Source organism: Oryzias latipes, chromosome 16, assembly GCF_053564925.1.
Source record: "Oryzias latipes strain Hd-rR chromosome 16, Olatipes_Hd-rR_3.1".
In the NCBI taxonomy this organism is placed as follows: Eukaryota; Metazoa; Chordata; class Actinopteri; order Beloniformes; family Adrianichthyidae; genus Oryzias; species Oryzias latipes.
Window position 1 is genome coordinate 24,034,269 of NC_136252.1, and position 21,154 is coordinate 24,055,422.

The 21,154-nt window shown below is 44.1% G+C and overlaps 1 protein-coding gene across 11 annotated transcripts in view; it reads left to right on the top strand.

Moving 5' to 3' along the window:
- The window catches only part of pou2f2b (POU class 2 homeobox 2b), a 63,012-nt gene that overhangs the window by 26,052 nt on the left and 15,806 nt on the right, over positions 1-21,154 (top strand). The gene's annotated exons all lie outside the window — the stretch shown is intronic.

Here is a 21,154-nt window from a genome sequence, read left to right on the forward strand (position 1 = left end):
TATGAACCGAATTTTTCCCAATATGAATCCTTCCCCCTTAGTAATAATCCAACTACAAAAAGCTTTTGCATGTGTGGAAACATAAAACCCCTGAGTGGTGATGTTAGCCTGTAATTCTAGCTGCTTTAATTAAGATGATATTACTCAGTTTGGAAATGGGAATTAAGCTTATTACGCGATTAATTCCCTCTGCATGTGTATGATGATAACATTACTGCCTCATTCATTGTGTCACAGCGAGGATTTAAAACTCCTTTTAATCCTATTAACCATATTTCTTGGATTTACACAGGTGTGCACATGTGGCAGCAGTTATTTATGGGTGGTGGATTCGTGCGCTCTGAGACGTGCATTAGTTCAGACTAATGTAGTATTAATGCTGATGAGGTCCCACAGCTCATTAGGAGCAGTGAGTGGCGTTGGGTCTCTCGAGGAAAAGAGGGCAGACGTGCAGAAATACGATTCATCTTCTTCCCCCGTTCACAATTATTGCCAAGCACACCTTCATGCATGTTCACACATGCAGCGAAATTGACCTTTACATGCATGCTTTAAAATATGTATACTCCAACAAAGACACTTTGAAGTCCACACAGTAGGATACAGCAAGAAGACCACTTAAAGACCTTGATGAGTTCCAATTACTGGACGTTAATTAATCCAGAGTGTGTTGGCCGCTTTGTCTCGGTTCATACTGGCAAGAAGGATTTTGTGCAGTATGTCAGTGTGTCCAGTAAAATGGAGCTCAGCATTAGTCTTAGCCGGAGGCTGGATGAACAAGCCACTTAATCAGAGCCAGAGACCTTAATCACCGGGTGAACAAACACACACATGCAGGTATAGAGGGAGTGTGTGTGGCATTTGTGTGGGCAGTTAATCAACACATCAGCAGGAGTGAGCACATGCACAGCATCTGACTCCATCCACGTATTGATTTATACTTCCCGCTGTGTTTCTGGATGCCTCTCCTTATCTCCTGGTCCTTAACATACAGATGATGCTCACATTTGAAGGCTTGACCTCCACACAGACTTGTGCTGAGAAAAACCGAAGGGTTTACCGGTGATGATCAGAGCCGGACATACTGCCAATCAGCATCAACAGTAAATGGAACACTTAAAGTGACTCTAAATACCCCTGCTGATTATTTTAAATCTTCTAGTAGCTGGTTTTCCTGATCAACTTTGTTAGCTTGCATGGTGTGTTCATCATAACCTTAAAATCTCCCAGTATTCATCTGGTGAAGTGTGCAGAAAGTCTGAGCAGCCTATTTTTCTAAAAGACTGAGGCCTAAATTAAAGGCATGTTTTCAGCAGCGGCTGTCTTTTTTTGTTGTTGATTGCCACAGGCTGTCACCTTTGTCACCCAGCTCATGTGCCAGTACATTTAGATAATAAAAAAGGCCAATAAAATACAAGGGTGTCTCCCTCTTGGCCTGGCAGAATGGATGCCGAAATCTGGGGTCCTTCTCTCCATTTCATTTAGCTGATAAGATTTATGGTAATGAAGGGGTCTTATTAACCTTTTGAGTTCTACTGCTGTCCTTCTGGACTGATGCTTGATGAGAGTGCTTACCGTTTAGAGGCTTTGAATGTGTCCTGCCATAAGCAATGCCACAACACGACAAACGGGCACACACACTAGACACAGCGAGCAGAGATTTTCCAAAATCACCCCAGCCCTTTGAGAACGCTGAATGCGTGTTTAATCTCCCTCCTCTCTCTCTATTTCTTTTTTTTTGCTCTCAGCATTTTCCCTTTTCTTTATCCCCTCCATCCTTCCTGCTCTCTGTCTTTCTCCCAGCAAGAGTATTGTGTCCTGAAATTAATCTGTTGTACTCCAGCACCTCCTCTCACTCTCATTTCCCTCGTGCAATCTCTCTGTCTGTTAGAAGTGCACAGTCACACTCTTTTTATTTGTTGCCAGAATATGACAGCGCTTAGGAGGAGGGAAACGTTCCATAACTGTTTTTTAGGTTTAAATATGTTTTCTTCCCTAACACGTTAGTTTAATCTGCACTGCAGAAGGATTTCTTGAGTTTGAACATCCTTCCATATGAAACGAGCGTCCCTAATTGTTATGAAGCAGAAATAACAGGGAGATGACAGTGACAGGTACACACTCCTCCCTTTTCTGTGCTCGGGCCGCCCCCCCCTCTGTCTCTTTGTCTGCCTCTAAAGGGGACAAGGGAGGAGGCGCAGAGCAGGGGGTGCCGAAGGAGTGACTAAGTGACCCCTCTCTCCCCTTTCTTTTGACGCTTCCATGTTCTGTCCATTTTGTTGTGCAGTCCCCTCTCCCTCCCTCTTCTTTCATCCTATTTGGTTCCCCCCTTTTTTCAGCCTGGTTAAGTCGCCATGGCTGTTGGCCTCACATGTCCCGCTGCCACCGCCCCCACACCCCCTCTCCTCCTCCCCCTTTCTCCATTCTCACATCTTCAGCAACAGCAGTCTGGTTGCCAAAGTGTCCGCAGGACACATTAAGGCCCATAAAAGCCTGGTCTGCCGTCGCACTCTTAACCACCAGTCAGAGGTAGTGTTCAAAAGTGACTTTAAATGAGTCTGTGATTACCTTGAAACATGGGGGGGTACTAAAGTGGCCAAGAAAGTGTGAGACAAGGCCGAGGCTCCGGAAAGACGGGAATAAAGTACACCTCCTTAGTTTCTCTCTGAGGAAAATTGATCAGAAATTAGTATTAGTCTTTAGCACAGCTAAAAGCCAAGAAAGGCTACTTGAGTGGAACAAGTTATGACAAATTATAATCCAAACACCCCCTCCCATCACTACCAGCTCGCCCCATCACTTGTCTTGCTAATTGGCCACATGCTGCCATGAGTGACAAGTGCAATCATCAGTCAAATTAGCATGAGGGGGAGGAGGAAGGTGGAAGCCAAAAGAGCTGGAGGTGGAGGCGAGGAGCAGCAGAAGGTGGTTGGGGCACTGTTGAAGGGAGGGGGCGGGGGGGTTTAAAAGGATGTGCTTTGATCAGAGACTAGAGAGGGGGGCAAGCAGGCAAACAGACAGAGGTACATGGAAACCTGCTGTCCACACACCTGCTGCTTCATAGATGGGTAACATTAGCCCCCCCCCCCCCCCCCCCCCCCCAACCTCATAGACGAGCTTCCAGCAACATTTCTGCTGCACTTAGAAAGAAAAATCTTTATTGATTGTAGTTACACACACTGTGTAGGGTATTAAATCTGGTCTTTTCATTTCCACCAAAGCAGCAAAAATAGAAAAAAAGACATCAGAAAAGTAATAATATCTCATGGTGTTGTTATAACTCAAACACAACATTTGGATCCGAGCTTTATTCGGATGTACTTCGCCTCTGAGAGCAGATGCTGGCTTTCCAGCCAGCTAACAAGGTTTAAAGTAATTAGGAGTGCTGATGAAGCGCTTTGATTCTCTGACTGTGGCGGCCCTCTCATTAGTGGTTAGCCAGCTAGCACTGCAGCAGGCGCTTCAGTCACATCCTATTAGGCGGCTCAATGTACACTCTGAATTAAGGGCAAGAGATTAAGAGGAGTTGAAAACCGTCAGTGTATACACACATGCATATGCACACAAGCAATCACAGAATGGGGGGCACCCGAAGTCCAAATGGCTTAAAAGGATGTATTTAATGTATAGCGAGGTACTTAAAAGAGGTTTGGACCCACGTTTAATGACCCACTCAGATAGAAAATATTTTTTGGGTGTTTTTAACATGTCCTTGGCATTTTTTTGATGATGGAAGACACATATTAAGATAATTAAGCTTAAAATTGCATTTCTCCGTTTTTCTTCATTCAAATCATTGTGAATCAGAAGCAGACAAAAAAAAGGCAGTTTGGAAAAAGCTTGTAGATGTGATGTGGGACCTAAATTGGCAGGCCACAAGCTTCCTGCTTTGTGAATCAGCGGCAGATGCAGAAACGGTGTTGGAATAAGCGTGTAGCAGTGATGTAGACGCTACAGTCAGTTCCATTCTGATGCATCCACTTGTAGACTAGACAAATAAAGATTCATTTTTCTCATCTGTGCCAGCATTTGGCTCAAAACTGTACAGCTGGATGCCTCCACTATTTTTCGTCTTTTTCGTTGCACCAATTATGTTAGGTTGGAGGCGCTAGCTCACTGGCTGTAAGCTAGCGGGGGAGTGTGTAAACAAAGGAATGATGGGAAATTGGGGGCAGGCTTTATGCCAACAATCCCACCCACAACTCAGGGGCAATTTTCTGAAGAACCCCTGCCGCTCTGCAGAAATTATGTCCTAGAAAATGACAGAGGGTTTTTGAGTTTGGCTAAAAAATGCAAAATCATAATTTAAAGACCCTGGGGAACACTTTTAAAATAAATCAAAAGACGATCAGAGAGACATTGAGGGTAGGATGGACGAGTTCTGATGATGCGCACCAAGTTTGAACAATATAAAGGTGTCTGTGAAGCAAAGATAATCTACATTTCTGCTTTAAATTATTTTATTGCACGTGTGTCTGAATCCAGGCAACCAACCATTTCTCCATGCTTCCTACTTATTAAAGAAAACAAAAAGACAACCTTGAAAAAGCATTTCTTCCCTTTCTTTTCTACTTCTTACTTTTCATCAATAATCTCCACAAGCTCTCTGCTCTCTCTTCTCTCCGTCTCTTGTCGTCTTTTGTGTGATGGAGTGATTATTGAAGACGCGGCTCCTGTGTTTAACGCTGGTTGATGAAGTCTGCCTTTGTCTGCCTGTGCTAACCTGTCGCAACCGGGACACCGCTTATAGCAAAATCAATACACAGAGTAGACGAGAAAGGCCGGGTGGGGGGGGTAAAAAAAGGGTGGGGCAAAAAAAAAGGGTTGGGGGGGGGGTTGAAGATAGTTAAATGTGCCTATAAGGAAGACAGGAAAGAATTGAGACTGAGGAGGAAGTTTTTGGAAAAGAGGCAGATGACAGAGATTCAGTGATGCTGTCACTCTGTGCGGGAATGAAGGGGTTTATATGGATGTGACGGTCTTGCCTGTGCTTGGCCTTGACCCAGAGACTCTGTTTGCATCCCTTGTGGTGTGCATTCACTTTTGCACTGAAGAATGGGCAGCTCCTATCTCTGCGTGACTATCAGCTCCGCGTGTGCGAGCCTCGCGGCCTCCCCAGAGTTAAAACCAGCACAAAAAAGAAACGCGGACAACAGCGATGAGGAGAAGGACCAAGGACGAAAAGTGGGTGGGATGGGGGAGAGGGGAACGGCCCAGGCGAAGGAGGCAGTTGTGCGAGAGAGGCACAGCTGGGAAATGAAAAATGCACCCCCTCCCTCTCAATAACACTACCTTACAGTGCGCACATACATACAGACACCATCCGCGGCTCTTTATCCTCCCCTCAGGAAAGATGGGTGCATTGGTGGGGGTGAAGAGAAGAGAGAGGATGGAGAAGGGACAGATAGGGGCATTAAAATTCATGGTCCCTTTTTTTTTTATTTTCGAAGCTGAAAATCAATAGTGTTTACTATGAATGAGTGGAACAGTGGACAACAGTGGTGCCGGGGGGACACTGAGACATAGAGAGGAGGAGGAAAGAGAAAAAAGGACGCAGATAGAAAGGTAGGAGGAGGAGGGGTGACTTTATAGTGATAGGCAGAGGCACCAGAGGCCAAGGTTAAAGACCAGCAGTGGTGGAGAGGCACAACGAGATAGAACCCCAAAGTAAATTCAGTTGTCTTCTAAACCAGACATACTGCCTTGTAAGTGCATATTTATTGTTTGTTGTCCTAATCTTATAATGCAATATGCTGTGATATTCTCTGCAGGAGGATTGGTTGTTGTTCGCTTTCCAGCTCTCTATGCCTCGGTCCCTGGTTCAGCCCATTCCACCTTTAAGAAACACTGCGTGTGTGTTAATTGGCAGCCCACATACACCAGCTACCCCGTTTCTCACAAATACACACACGCACAAGAAAACAACACACTAATTGAAGATCAGCACATACTGCGTTGTTCAGCAACCCCAACCCTGTTTCTAGCAGCTGAAAGCCTGAAAGTTCAGGATGGCTTACCAGTGTTTTGATTAAGCTCTGCTTGTGTGCCTCACACCACTTGATCAAAGCAGAAAGACTTTTTAAAAATCTTTTTTTTTTCCACCTAAATATCTCCAACATGTATCCAAGCTTTGAAATCAGTTATACATTTTCACAATATGTTTACAGATTTATTTTAATTCACTGAAAAAAAATTACCATGTTATTTTGTCTTTCTTTTTCCCTAAAAATAAATCATATTCCCAATTTGTCTCTGTTTGCAGCCAAGCTTTGGTGGATTGCACGAGTGTGAGTTCATGCTTAAGTGCCAGCACAGCTATCTGGAGCAGATCTGTCCCCTGTCATCGTGCACAAATTGTGTATCCATGCTGCTTTCGTGCGTGTGCGTGCGGGTGTGAGTGAGCTGTGCAGAGAGTGATATATATGCAGTCTGCTCATGCATTATGGAGAGTGCAGGTGAGATAGTCTGATGGTGAACTGCTGGTATGTGGAGAGTTCAGGGCCAATCTTACTGAAGCCTTTTGTATTAGCATAGCATCTCCATTTCAAATCGGCCTGTCAAAAACCAACAGCATGTTTTATTCAGCAACCGATATTGATCACACATTATTCGTGCATATCAAAATCTCTATTGAATACCAAATGTGAGGCTTTTGTTTTGCTTGGGACAAGGTTTTGCAAACAAGCTGACCAAAAGAATTAAGGTTATGCACATAATCTAAGGTCACCTAAAACCTTTTTGGTTGTTATCTTGTGTAAAAATATTCAGGGATATTGATTTTTTTTATTAAAGTATGAGCATATAAACATGGCATGCCACAATGGTTCTCTTCTGTGTGCCAGGAGAGTGTTATTCAAAAACTTTTGACTTTCTATCCACTTCTTAGGCTTCAAGCTCCTTTGTCAACATGACCTCCAATCACCCGCTTACAGTAGGTTTTGCTGTAGTTGTCCTTTTTCATTCATTAACATGTTTTTCCATCAATTTTTTAGACCCAGAGACCTGAGGTCATCTGCAGCTCTCCATCACGTTTTTTTTTTTTTTACTGTTGTGCTGCATTGGTGCTGCACTAAATCTCCCGTCTCTAAATGACTGGAGAGGATGAGAGGTCACAGTCCATAGTGGAAGAGGACAATGCAGCTGTGATGGAGCTTTCTTTGTTGCCATTTATGAGCAAAGGTGGCCAATTTATAGAATACTGGTTTGTTAGGGAAACATTTTTTCTACACCAAATGACTCTTCCTAATCCCTCCAATAGTCCTCTGGAGGATGAATATAGATTTTTGCTTTTTTTTTTTGCCTCCTGCTACCATTTGATTTTTTTTTCAACTGTCTGTCCACCCCTGACCCCCCACCCCCTCCTCTAAGTACTCTGTTCCCTTAGTGACGGTTTCCAAGGTGCCCATCCCCAAGGACTGGAGGAGGGGTCTAGTGATGTCATGCATGCATAACTCTACACCTGTAATTTATGGCCTGCTCTTCCTTTATCTCTAGCTCTTGTTTCTTTTTTTTAGTGGCTTTTTTTATCTGTTGTAACACGTTTCCCATCTCAGAAAAGCATTGTACTAAAGCATACTATTCTGTCTGTTAAAAACAAATTAATCCTCCAATATAATCCCATTGTCATACAAATGTCCAATTTGGCTCAAAGGTTTGTGAATGCTTTCCAGTGTGGTGACAGTTCTTTTTTTATGAGCTGTTAAGAGACACACAGTTGACGTGGCCTGTGTCTATCGTCTGCATGGCTCTCTACATCTGCTCTATGTTTAAAAGGTCGTTTGTCTAACCTGACATTTTCTGCCCTTACCAAAGGTTTCTTCAATATCCAACTCAGCTCCCTCAATCACAGTCAATGTTTTTTCATCTTTTTAGCTGTTTCTGTATGAACCTTTTCTGACAGAACTTTGCATTTTGGTGTCAAAGAATATCAACAGGGTGGACGGCTGAATATTGACATCTGGATATGTTCATTAATATAGAAGAAGAGAGATTTTGTGCAGGTGTGTAGGTCATATCTTTGTGTATTTGTGAGATTCAAACGTCAATGATCCAAAAATGCTAGAGAAATCACGTCTTATGTTCACAACTTCAAATAAAGTTTTTGTGCGTTATGAAGTAGTTTAGGAGTTAAGGTTGGTCATTGAGTTTTTACAATAATCATAAAAGCCTTAGTTGTAACCGTCCTTTCAGCTAGATACAGGCTGTCTGCAGCTGAAAAATTTGGCAAACCTGTACGAGGCACACAGGTGGTCTGCACGAAATGACAAAATTGTAGACCACTCATTGCACCTCTAGAGTGAAAATGTTCATGCACATTTTTTCTACGGGCATGCTGCAGCTGACAGGTCATAGTGAACACTTTTACAACACGCAAAAGTATAGAAAGGGTGGACACACTTGTGCTCCCTTTAAGATGCAGCCGCTCCTCCCTGTGACCCTCTATGGGCCCAACAACCTAAAAACCCGCAGCACCTGTATGGGTTAAACCCCCATATGGATGCATGTCACTAAGGCTTGAGCTAAAGGGCTTAGAAATATGTTGTCAATGTAAGACCTCAGAGACTTTTTCTGTGACTGTTTTAGAGAGAAGAGTAGAAGTGAGTGGGTGGATTCAAACTCCATGTGGTCTGGTTAGATATTAATGATAGTACTTAAATATTAATTTGCCAAAAACAGTTTTTGGGAATTGCTTACGCCAAAGCTGTTTGTCTGGAGCATCTCTCTCAGCTTTGTTTGAGCACGTGTGAACGTGTCTCTGAACTCTGGTGTGGACCAAACAAGCAATTCCGAGTAAAGTTGAAAACAAGGGTCTCCTTTGTTTGCAGTTTACCTACAGTGTAAATGTAAACCGACTGTCCAGTGGAATATAGAGAAACAGACAGTATCAATTTCTACCTTCAAATGCTTGTATCTGTCAATATTTCCTAGAGTTTTGGTGGTCTGGTCTACTTTTTTGCCCTCTTAGTGCAAGTGTGAAACCAAACCCGATGAAGCTGGGGCAATTTTTAGTCTTTTTTCCCCCCAATTAAACAGTCAGCTGAACTACCTTGGTCTGAAAGCGCCCTGGGACAATTGCATTCAGGACATTTTGGGAAAGTGGGGGTACTTCCACCATGTGTGTTTGGGCGTGTGTGTATGTGTGCTAGAAGGAGGTATCTGTTTAGCACAGGTTGCCACTCCCCTTTTTGGCCTTGTATGGCTTTTGTTCCTGCTTCACGCCACCGTTCTGCTTTTACTCCTGAACAAAAAGAGGCCCTGGACAAGGTTCTTATAACTGAAGATTACCTCCTTTATGTTGGTTTTTGGAGTTCCTTTACACTTAAAGTCAGCATTAAGATGCAACAGCACTAAGATTTGTCCATTACAGTTGTACTCACCCTTTTAAACACACCCTCTGATGGGAACCATATTTTTAGTGTTTTTAACATGTTCTTCTAGCATTTTTCTCATGACGGAGTCTATATATTAAGGAAAATATAGCTTTAAATTTCTTCTCTGAGTATTATATACAGTGTTGGGAATGTCACTTTAAAAAGTAATTAGTTATAGTTACTGGTTACATGACTCTAACACACTATCTGAACCATGTTTTTGCAAGAAGACACTAGCCGCGGTTACATGGGCAGAATATCTTGATCGGATCAATGGTCGGGTTAAAATTCACCCGTGCACATGGGCACAGAAAACCTTTTTCCGATTAGAACAAACGTTCCCATGGCTCACGCTTTCGTTCGGAATGAATAATCTGGGCATGCGCACTGCGCAGTAGTGTAAAATCACCCGGATGCGGAACTAGATCCCGTTGTAAACAAACCGCTGCCACAGAGAGACAGCATGTGCTGCAGCTCCGTAATACGAGACGACCTTTCAAACGTGCTTTTATTAATGTCATGAATATTATGAAGCGCCTGTTCGCTCATCGTTATATTTAATCTGTGTGGTCAGTGCTGTTTTGTGAATGAAACAGCTGGAAGAAGGCTGAGGACAGGCTAACACGGGCTAACAACGTTAGCCTTGATGGACACGAGAATCCAGGACCGTGCGACAAACGCAGCAATCTGCATATTAGCGCACATAAATGTCTGGAAATAACAGCAGCCTTTATTTTGTCGGGACACAACTGGAAACACAAATCCACGTGAAACCCCGCGACATTTATTTCTGCTCTGATTTCTGCTCTGAAAAGTTCACACAGACCGCCCCAAAGCCACTCTGAGCTAGCGGCCGGAGCTCAGTCTGTTCGAACACGGTTCCTCCTGAGTCCTGCAGCCGCTAACCCAGAGCGGCGGCGCGGCTCGCAGTCTGGATTCTCCCACACATAACAAAACGCACACGTAACAAAGCATTCTCCCCCCTCGGACACAAAATTATTAATCCAGCTCCTCTGTTCACTCGGGTGCCAGTGGACCGAGTGAAAGTCGGGGGGTACGAAGCGCCCCTTCCCCGCATTCCCTTCGTGAGGGGTGTAAGAGAGGGGAGAGCCAGCGGGGCGAGAGCGGAGCGGCGCTTTTCACGGGGCGTCCGCAGAGCTGGACGGTCCTGTATGAGCTTTCTCACAGCCAAACACCGTCTATGCGTGACGTAACCCAGAGCAATAGTGACACACGATCGGAATGACCGTTTACATGCTCCACGATCGGATAAACGATCGGTATAACCCACCTATCTCAATCGGAAAGAAATTCTGATCCGAATGAGTCTGATCGGGGCAGAGTATTCCGAACGGGGCGTTTACATGACACATTTTCTTTCCGATCAGACGTTCATTCCGATTACTTTTGCCCATGTAAACGCGGCTACAGATATCTTAAAGAATTGTTTTTGTTTTTTTAGATTAACTAAAAAGGTTGTTCTTGTTTGTTTTGTACCTGCATGGCCCCATCATAAGGTCTGTCTGTTCTTTAAAGGTTTGGTCAGAAATGGACTCTCGTGTGAACGCTATCTCACTCCAGAATTGTAAATGGTCTACACTTATTCTGGGCCTTTTAACAGTTTCTTGGTTCTTCAAAACACTTTCAAATTGTATTCATCTCTCTTGCAGACACATGCACACAATGCTTTCCATTTTTCCATCGGTGTATCTGCTCCTTCTTTGCAGTTTGAAGTCCTTTTTTTCCTTCGCAATTGCAAAAAGCGTCTAGCTCAATAACACTATATACAGAGGTGATGAAGTCCAATCTTTATGTAGACTGCAGAAGGACCCCTACATTTCAATTTTGAGATGCCCTAAAGTGTGATCAAAACCTTGCACAACACTAGAGAGAGAAAAAAGTGAATACAAAGAAAATACATCCCTACATCTGCAATTTAGAATTTTTTTTTTAAATGCGCACTTGTTGCTTCACAGAAAGGAAAAAGCGATATTAGAATATCAATAATAAAAAGCTGTCAACTTGTGCTCTTTGCTGTTGATTACAGTGAGTTTAAAGATCCACTCCGATCATCTTTTAATCTATTTTCAAAGCCTTCCCAGTGGTCTTTTGATTATGATTATGCAGTTTTTAGTCTAAATCAAAACAACCCCAACTTAACATTACCAGTGCATCAAAAATGGGGCAATATTGGAGCTATTCAGCCGTACATTTTTAAATCAGATGCCAGCTCAGATGAGGAAAACAAAGACATACATTGATGTATTTGTCTACAAGTGGATGCATCAAGATAAAGTGGGCTGCAGCACCTACGTCACTGCTACAAACTTTTTCCAACAGCATTTCTGTGTCTGCTCATGATTTACCAAGATTTATATATATATAAGTATTTAGAAATACAATTTTTAGTTTAATTTTCTTTATATATGTCCTTCATCATGATAAAAAAAAAATGCTACAAGAACATGTTAAAAACATTTTCAATGGATTGGGTTGTTAAAGTGGACATTAAAAAATGGTCAGATTTCCACTCATTTGAGAAAAGGGAGTCAAGATCAACTTTCAGAAGAGTTAAATCCATCTTCCAGTTTCTCCATTATGACTATGAAGACTTACTGAGACCTCTGTGGTTTGTAGTTGGCAGAATGTTACATTCATCCTGAACTGAGTTTTTCCCCAAAGTCATGTTTTCCTCCTGCCCCCCCCCCACCCCCCACCCTTTGCGTAGTTGTGTGCTGTGGTGATGGGAGGGCACTGGATGGCTTGTTAAATGAACTCTGTGGTCGTGCTGACAAATCAATGATAAAGAGTGATGACATCAACAATGTAATGCATCTCCTTGGGCTTTCATTGACTCACCCTGTGCCCCCCCCCCCCCCCACTAACATTTACACCACCTTTGGTCTTTGCCTTTACTTTGCACCATAAACGATCTGTCTATTTCTTTATGTTTGTCATTATATCTGTCTTTTTTTTATCTCTGTCGTTTGTTTCTTTTTGTTGGCCTGTCCATCTCCTTACTCCCGCCCTCCCTCTCCCTCTCTATTGATCCAGTCATAGTTTTCTCAGTCTTCACAGTACTGGGCCGCTCTAATCAATACAGATAATTGTCTGCTCTCTCTCGATGCCAAACATCGTCTCCCCTTCTCTCCTCTCTCCCTTTTTATCAATGAACTCCAGTCTTTCCTCACCCCTCCTCACCCACCTAGCCCTCCCCTCCTCCAGACGGGGATTCCCTCTCCCCTAATGAAGGGAGATAACCTGCTTTCTTTACCGATTTTCTACCACCCTCCCTCCCCCCAACATCCCTGCCTCACCCGCTCCCTTTCCTCCCCTTGTTCATCGATTACCGTGAGAGTCGGGGCCCGGCCTGCTCGCCCTGCAGATGTAAACACACACAGCGCTCCTGTTGTGGTTTCGTTGCCCTTCAACCAATCCACGTGTGCGGGCCCTTTGGTAAATCGCCAGGATGCGGAGGTTCCTGCTCGGTCAGAGGAGGTCCATCCCATCACCTTAGAGGTGGATGACTGAGCATGTTCACCAGCTGCCCTGTGGCCCCTCACGGGCCAGATCCGCGCTGTCAACCTGGGTCACCAACATTCCCATTCCACCAGAAAAAACATCAGATTTTCCTCCATAACCTTAAACTCTCACTCCAGTCATCTTTTGATCTATTGTTAAAGCGACCCCAGTGGTCTTTTAATTGTGATTATGCCATTTTTAGGCAAAATCGAAAACCTATGTCTTTTTCAAGACATGGCTGCTGCAGAGCAACAGGAGTAGGTGGGACTGTTGCCATGGACTGAGACTGCCCCCTTTTTCCATCATTCCGTTGTTTATGTTCTCTCCTGCTAGTTTACAGCCCTTCACACCCCTACCCTAACATTGGCGGAGCATTATTGGAGCTATCCAGCCTTATAGTTTTAAACCAGATGCCAACTCGGACGAGGAAAATAGGGACGGAGCAGGGAGCATGTGCCCTGTTGATAGTAGATTTTAAGTAACGACTGCAAGCTTTCTCAACCTGGATTTTTGGTCTGAATAAAAAAATATTCAGAAACGCAATTTTAATCTTGATTTTCTTAATATATGTCCTCCATTACGAGAAAAATGCCACAAGAACATGTTAAAAACACCCAAAATATGACATGTGTTAGAGTGGGGTCTCCAAGTGGTGTAGATGGAAACACCTCCAAGAGTTTAAATCAGGATTACACATTGCTTGTAAGTGTTGCGTAGCAAAAGCACTGGGTTCATGCGGTGTCTTGCACCTATGGATCAGTCCTGCTGCTGATGCTCGATCTGACTCAGGACATGAGGCCTGTCTGATGGCTGTGTCAACACCCTGCAGCCTCTCCTGAGCAGCCATGGCAGCGCCAGGACGCTGTGGTGTCCAGAGGGAGGGCATTGCTGATGTGGAGTGTCATTACCATGGAGAGGAGCTGGCTTTTATCTGCAGCTATGCTCAGGCAGGTGGTATGTTTTAAAGCAACATGCCCATGTACCCCACAGCCTTGGGTCTGCCCCACAGACTGCCTTTTTCTGTGTTTCTCACTTCACCTTTTGGATGAGATAAGCATCTTGTTTGTGGTTTGCCAATACTTTGTTAACAAAGAATCATGAAGTAAAATAAAATAGATCAATGTGGACAGTGAGGGTCAAATAATTTCTAGTTTATCTGTTTACAATTATTCTTTTAATTGAGAAGAAACGACAAATGCTTTGAGAAATAAAGGATGACAAAAACTAGATTTCAACTAAATTAACTAATCAAGTTGAAGAAGTTAACATTGTTCAAGCAAAAGGTGGGAGAGTAGACTGGAGTGAACATCCATAGCAGTGCAGCCATCATATTCTGTCTCTACATATGAAATCCTGTGTGTTTAATAATGCATCCATCCAGCCAGCCAACGAGGCAGGTTATAGGCCTGCAGGTTATTATACTGTGTGTGTGTGAGTGTGTGTGTCTAGAGTTGCACACATGTGTATCTTTCTGCAAATCAAATGTGAGCTATCCAGCTCAAGTCTCTAATGTATACTGTATCAGTGAACTCAGTCTGAAGCTGAACTAAACCACACAGGCAATATCAATGACAATATATATTTATAGGATAGGTATCCAGTGTTTACACAAATATATCATATCCACTCTGATCTGCTGTAGATGATAGGCCCTGTCATGCATTTCTCTGTGCTTTTCCGTGAAAGGAACAAGTGAGATGCATATTGCAATAGGTGGAAATGGTTTAAATCACGATGAGAGGTGAAAACAACCTGCTGGACCACAGGGAAGCTGCAGATCATGATAAAAGAAAAAAACAAAACAAAGCACATTCACTACCTACATTTTACGTGTTTTAAGCATGTCCTTTGGTTCTCCTTGTAACTGCATCTGGACGTGTGTTTGTTTATGGTGGATGCAGCATGTGTGCACGCATCTGAAACCAGCTTAGGTTAACATGTGTGTGATCAGGCTAAACAGGGCTTGCAAACAATCAGTTTAATGGAGATGACAAATGAGGGGTGGAGGAAAATTGAGCAAAGGAGTCGTATTGTCCTGGAGGATTTTGGAGAGGGGGGGTGGCAGACAGCAGGGACCCTCCTACTCTCCTGGGAGCTGAACTTACAACCCTTAACCTTCTTCTAGCCCTCTGGTCATGGACTTGAACCTGGTAACCCCCTTGTGGACAATCTGAACCCCTCCCTTGCCTCACTGCAGCAGTCTGTATGTCCTTAATGGATAAATAGGCTGTGTGTGAGGACGTGTGCACATGTGGCCTCTACCATGTATGAGTGTTTAGCTAGTTGCCCTGGCCTTTATGGGCGCTTTGTCTTTTAATTATTGATTAATTAAGTTCAAGAGCAAAAACGGTCAGGTTTTGTTTGATTTCTCCAACATTCTTTCCCTCTTGTCGAGTTCTGCAAGTCTGTGCGAAATACACTTTCTTATTTTCGGATTTTACCCTTAAATAGTTGGGTAGCTATGGAACGGGATCCACTGGGACTTTGTCTTTCTCTCAGTGGACCCCCGCTGTCCCTCTAACGAGAACAGAAGCAGAGAGGTTTATGCAAGCTTGGGCTCAGATCATTCTTCACCTGTCAACAAAATCATCCTCACCTCGGAAAGAATGGAGATACAGTAGGGAGGAAGGCAAGAGGGGGGACCAGTCGGCGAGTGGGGGGTGGTGGTGTGAACGGAAAGATAGAGGGGGAAAAAAAGAGAAGGGGACAGGGACTGATTTATTTCACTTGGCCATTTTCTTTTCTCCTTCATTTCTCCATTTCTTCCCTTGTTTGTGTTTGTGGGCCCTGCTTATCAGATCCCAGCGCCATTCAAGGCCCCAGTCAGGGGGGGGGAAGCCAGACGCCTGCATCTCCTTTTCATTCAATCTCTATGCTTCTCCTTCTCCTTTGCTTGCTCGGGCTCTCCCTCTCCTAACCTTTGAGAATAAGAGCCTTGAATTTGAATTTCAGAGCGAGCTAGCAAGCAAGCGGACGATTTGGAGGGGGGAGGAGGAGATGGGTGAAGAGCGAGTTGGTGGAAAGGGGGTGGGGGGATTGCTGAAGCCGCCGTCACTGAGAAAGGGCCTGCTCAGTGCGTGTCCCAGTCTCCCCCCTCAAAGGGGCCCCGATCGATACAAACTCGGAGCAATAAAGCTTTCCCCCTGTCATCTCTGCAGAATACAAAGCAGAATAGAGGGAGGGAGGGAGAAGGAGAGAAAAAGAGAGGGAGAGAGAGGTGAAAAGCTGTTCCGCTAGCCAGACCAATTTCCTCGCACCCCCCTACCCCCTCGTTTGCTTCACCACCATCTCCCTAGCACACCACCACCTATATCACCCCTTTTTCCTCAGCTCCTTATTTTTTTTATCTTTCACCTCTTTCCCCTCTCAGCACTCCGCCAGAACAGCCCATTCTTCATAATAAAAACAGCATGAATTAAGCATGCAATAGATCCCCCGTTTCCCCAACTGCTGGAGGAAGAGCAGGAAAATGGAAGAACAGGAAGGAAGTGTGGTAAAACAGCTGCCATGTGATGGAAAGTGGAGCGCAATGGATAAAAAAAAATACAGGAAGAAAGGCCGTTCTAACCACGGATAAAGTGTGCGCGTGGACAGGGTGAAAGGAGGCCGGAGGGTGCATCTGCAGGAGGAGAGATGGATGTAGTGATACAGGTTGAGAGGAAGGAGAAATATTGATGAAGAAGTGTGGGGGTCAGAGAGAGAGGGAAAAACGTGTGGGGACGGGGGTGAGGAAGAGAAGATGTGCACAGGGGTGAGGAGGTCAAACAGCAATCTCTCGACTTGAGAGCCAATTACAGCAGTTGTAATCTGGATTCAAAGCAGTGGGACGTGGCGGTGACGTGCAGGCGAACGCCTCCACACAAACAGTCCCCGGACAAAAGGCTGCAAGCAGCGTCCTATCCACAGTGCTGGCACATCCTGCACTGCAAAAACTACACCTTAAAGTAAATAGACCCTTGTTTCAAGAACATTTGTCATAATTTCTGTCTTGCAAGAAAAATACTTTCATCAAGACAGGTTTTTAATAGCAGCGTAATCTTAATTTGAGAAAACGTGTCTTCGTGACTTGAATCCTTTACTTAAAATAAAAATGTCTGGTAGATTTTTCTCCCCCTTTTGGCAGATTGTTTTTGCTCATTCATAGAAAATCTGCCAATGTGGTAAGAATTTTTTTGACTTCTTTCTAAAGGGCCTGTTTTAGGAGTTTGCATGTGTGCGTCCACAAAGTGTGTGTGCTCCATTCTTCTGCTGTGAATGGCAGTGCAGGAGTCAGACTGCCAATCAACTATTGTGCTCTTGTCAATTTAATAATATTTCTGAGCGCTGACCTCCACGGATTCACAACCACCACTTTATGTGTGTGTATTTCTTTCTTTGTGTATGAGTGTGTTCTTTATTTCTCCCTCTTTCACCTCAATCCAACCCCTCCTTCCCCACTCAGTCCCTGTCTCTTATTTTCTGCTTTATTGGAAGAAAATAGCGAGAATCCCTCATCTGTCTTTCTTTCAGCCCCCCATCTCTCGTCACTCCTTCATGTAACTCTTATTACATGCTTTGGCCTTCTTCCTCCTTCCCTTTCTGTTATTCTTTTTTTTTTTGCCTTAGACTTCATCCCTCCATCTCCTTATCACAACTTCCTCACTCGTTCTTTCGCCTCCCCAGCTGCTGTCCCCATTCCAGGCCAACCCTTCCTGCCTCATTGTCAGTGTTGTTCCTTTTTGCTTCTTCATCATCATCAGCTCATTTTGTCAACTCTGTGCCCCCCCCCCAACACTGCTCATCCTCCCTCCCTCCTTCCCTCTTTCCTTACCCCCCCCCCCCCCTCACCCTTTTCATTCCCTGGGGAGGTCAGTAATAATGGTAGTGATGGAGTGAGAGAGGGAGGTGCGATTATTGTCTTGTCGGGAGTCAGAGGAATCGATCGGCCCAGAAATATGAGGCGCGAGAAAGAGCCGCTGTGTCAGATACAATAACCACCCGCTCCCGGGGGCTTACACACACACAACATTCAGACACACACACCCTTTTCTCGACATGAACTTACTCATTTATTTAGCTGGACACAAGTGTGGACATTGACACGCGCACGCACTCGAACCTTCTTTCTCGTTCATTAACGCATCCCTCTTCTTCTGTGGTGGAGGAGGGGAGCGGTGCGGCGGGCCAATCATCTACATGCTTTGATCTGAGATAAAGCGCAGAGGTGGATCTGTTCTGATCATTCTTCATGCACAGATAAAGGGCAAGGCGAGGAAAATCGCTCGCACACCTTTCACTCACGCCGCTACAAACAGACACACAAGCACGCACGCCGCACACATGCTCACACCGACGAGACCTTTCGCTGCTGTTGCCAGGCAACGTGGCCGAATGTCCAATCCGGGCGAAGAGCGGTGGCCGGTGATGTCACAGCTGCTGCTGACCAGCAGGTCTGAGGGAGGATGCGAGGCAGAGGAGGAAAGGAGAAAGTTTGAACTGGCGAAAGAAAAGGCAGAAGGTCGCCCAAAGAGAGTGGGGGGATGATGACAGGGTTTGAAGGAGAAGCAAGTGAGGAAGAGGCAGAGGTGACAGAAGGGCAGACGGGTATATAATGACCTAAAGAGGATGATTGCCCCAACTGCTCTCCTTTAGGTTTGCATTTTGACCAAGACCATGAAAACAGACGGTGTGACAGACAGGTCAAAACTACAGATCTTTTCTAAACCTTCACCCCTGTGTCAAAAAGAAGAGTTTCAGGAATGAAGATTAAGATTTTAGCTTGAACCTTGGTAGCGCTGTGGGAGAGCGCCGCATCTGTCTAGACAAAACCCAGCTCCCCATGGGCTGCTCAGATGATGGAGCGAGGAGGAGAATGACGGGAAAGAAGGATGAAGAGACAGAGGGCCAGCGGAAAAGGAGCAGTTGAGAGGTTTTGGGACAGGAGAGGAATAGGTGTTGCAAATGTGTGGGCAGCTGCGATGGCGTTGGTCCCAAGGTGGCCAGGAGCGTGAATGTGTTTTAGCCCCTGCTGCTTCTCAACTCCAACCTCTGCAGTATGCGCCCTGCCGGACCTACAGTTTATAATCCTGCCGTTCCTCATGGGGGCTCACCTGAGCACACACCTATGTGTGGGACTTGGTTTTATAAACTTTGCAATTTGTATAATAGAGTCTGGCTGTTAAACTCTGTCCACGGCTTGGTGGGTCCATCAGTGAGCCCTGCTCCATCCTCATCCATAAGAAGAGGAATATGATGGATTATATGAATTAGAGACAGTGTGGCTGCAGGCCTTAGGCTGTACTAGATATGAGAAGCCCAAGCTGCAGAGGGAGGCTGAACTGGTTTGGGGGCCTCAGAAATGTCGCTGCAATGACTCATTACACTTCAAGCAGAAACTCCAGCTTACAGAATTCTCCTATCTTTTACTTCCACTCTTGCCACCTTTACATTTCTTCTTTTTCATCCTTTTTTTCCTGGGTGCCCCTCTTTTCCACTCTTTTTCTCAGCTGCTCCTGCATTCTTTGACAGAGGAGTGATTGATGGCTCTCTGGAGGCTCCAGACTCCGCCCGTCCTCCTCTTCAGGGTCTTACCTTCACATTGTGTATCACTATGAGTGTCCATTCATTGCTTGATAACCACCAACCAATTCATTCAACTGCATATAAAGCTGTCCAGCATCTCACCTCCACTTTATTCTATAGATTTTACTTCATGTAAATTGTTTTTTTTTCTCATCATTTAAACCTTATTTGGAAATATTTATTTTAGATACTGCAAAACCTTTACAGGGGGGCTCAGGCCTCTTTGGTGCAGGAAGGCCCCCATGGCTGTGAACTGTACGACGCACACACATATAGTGGTAGTTACGTGGTTAAATTGGGCTTTTGAACAAAGGTCACGGCCAAAGCCACGCTGCCCAGATTGACCTGTGACCCTGGGCACCACCCCCTCCACAACACGCAGTCTGTCACTGTCGGCACACGGCCCGCAACGCTCGGTTTCCTCATAAATTATGCAAACTCACGCTCTTTATTCTTTAACTGTTGAGTAAATCATTCAACCAGTTAGTAATTTTTGGTATTCAGATTTGCTTTTGTTTTAGTTGTACAACTATCATTTGTTTTAAAGGTTAATACTTGTTCAAAACTGTTTTTCAAGATATGTTTTGTATAAAATAGAGAAAGATTCTCACTCTGATCATCATATCACCACCACAAACAGCTTAGATCAAAATGATTTTTGCTTAAAAATCATTCACAAGAAAACTTTATTTATCAATACAGTTTCTCTTTAATTTTCTTTTCATCTGCCTCTAATATTGAACTCTAACTGAGGCATCAATTCAAAGGGTTTTACAGGGCAAAAAAAAAGAAAAAAAGGAATAAACGGGCACAGTAAAACTTGTAGGGCCAAGTCTCTGGGGACAAAAATAAATAAAAATACACTTCAATGAAACATGTTTGGATTTTTGGCCTTAAAAGCAGGGAGGGCTACGAGCTGGCTGGAGAGGAGGCGGCCATCTAAAAGCTCCATTTTCTTTTCTATTCCTGGAAATTCTGGGAAACACAAATAGACTGGTGTTTCAAGAGTGGAGGGTTCCTGCAGCGTGAAAGAAAAAAAACATTTAACATAAGAAACAGCTTGACCTTTAAAGGCTGTGTGTTAGATGTAAAAATTGTTATTTATTGAGGGGAAGGGGGGCGGGGGACGCGACGGAAAATGCAGGTCACTGTATCGCGGATCCGTTAGATGTTCGAGAGATTACTTATAGACTCTGCAAACATTGCAGCACCACAATTCAATTGATTACTTCTTAGTTTCAACTCTAAACACAGCATGAAATATTTTTGTACATTAGTTGTCCTGCTCTATTTACTTTTATGTTATTCCTTATGGTAAATTCACATTTATAGGGTCACATTGTTTGACTTGTGTGTGTATATATATATATATATATATATATATATATATATATATATATATATATGTATATATACATACATACATACATACATACATACATACATACATATATGAATATGTGGACAAATGAGAAAAATCTTCCTGTAATAATTAAAGTGTATTAAGTGTGTTCTCAGCAGTTGAGTAGATCACTGTCAGTATTCCTAAGGTTAAACTGCCTGTACATGTTGAATGAGCGAAGTGGGACACAGGTAGAAGGACAGAGAAGGAGGTGATGCCATCTTTCTTCAGGGGATTGAACATGTTTGCTCACCAGTAGGAAAATAAAGAGTGCCACCTTGTGGTCGATGCAGACACT